Below are 1,098 nucleotides of genomic sequence, written 5' to 3'. Positions count from 1 at the left end.
GGCGGTGGGGGGAGGAACCCCCGGACGCCGAGCCCCCGCGCGCCCGCCGCAGCAAGTGGAGGCAAGGCCAGCGAGCGGACGCCCCGAGGTGCCGGGGCGGCGGGGCCTGGCTCGGGGGGGGGAGCCGGCTGGGTGGGGGTGGGGGGCCGGGGGTGGGGAGGGCCCAGCCAGTGGCAGGTATTTACCCGCGATCTCCGCACGCCTGCTCCCCTTCAAACCGCGTTCAGGCGGGAGCCGTGCGGGCCGGAGCGCCCTGGGGACGAGTGGGTAGGCCAAGGTCGGTCCTCAGTCCGGGGACCCCAGGGGGCCAGGCCCGGGTCCCCAGTGCCCATCCAGGCTTTGGCGCCCTGTTGTCCAGCAATGGAGGCAGGGCACCTCCTGGCGACCCGTGCATTCTTTTAAGTCCCAGGAATCCTTCCCTCTCTCTCAGGGTCGCGAAGGAGCCGAGGGTGGTTCCCCTTCCCATCCAGCCCGAGACGCTGCGCTCGGGTGGGCATCCCTTTCGTTGGAATCTTGCTCTGAGCTTTTCCAGGCCTGGCTGGACTGCGCCTGGAAAGGTTTTGGGGAAGGCAGAGTGGGCCGGGAGCTGGTGGAGCCAGCGATCAGCCCGAAGGGGTGTAGTTGGCGAATCAGGGTGCAAATGGCCTCGCTCGGAATGGGAACGCCCGGACGGGACAGCCAGTCCCTCCGGGGCATTCCCAGAGCAGCGGACCCGTGGGACACAGGGGCTCGCCGAGAGCAAAATCCTGCAGGGGGTGGGGGGGGGGCGGGCCCCGACCCTCCCCCGGCTCGGTCCACTCCCGACCCGCAGGCGCTCCGGCCCATTCCTCGTGCCTTTCGCTCTGGGCCGGGTTTCCAAGCTCCCCAAGGGCTCCGCCTCGCCCCTCCCAGACACAGCTGCTTTGGGGATTGGGAACAGCCCTCCTGAGTGTCGCTCTTCTTCTCAGCTCCGGCTCCGCGCGATCCAGCAGTGCCCCAGGAAGCCGCGCCCAGGGAGATGGTAGGCGCCTAACCTGCAGCCTCCGCCGGCTCCGCCCACCCAGCCCATGGGCTCCCAGAGTCCCGCCCAGCCGACGTGAGTGCGTGGTGGGGGACCGG

The sequence above is a fragment of the Tupaia chinensis genome, unplaced genomic scaffold, assembly GCF_000334495.1.
Source record: "Tupaia chinensis unplaced genomic scaffold, TupChi_1.0 Scaffold148004_1, whole genome shotgun sequence".
Classification (NCBI taxonomy): domain Eukaryota; kingdom Metazoa; phylum Chordata; class Mammalia; order Scandentia; family Tupaiidae; genus Tupaia; species Tupaia belangeri.
This window is presented reverse-complemented; position numbering follows the sequence as displayed.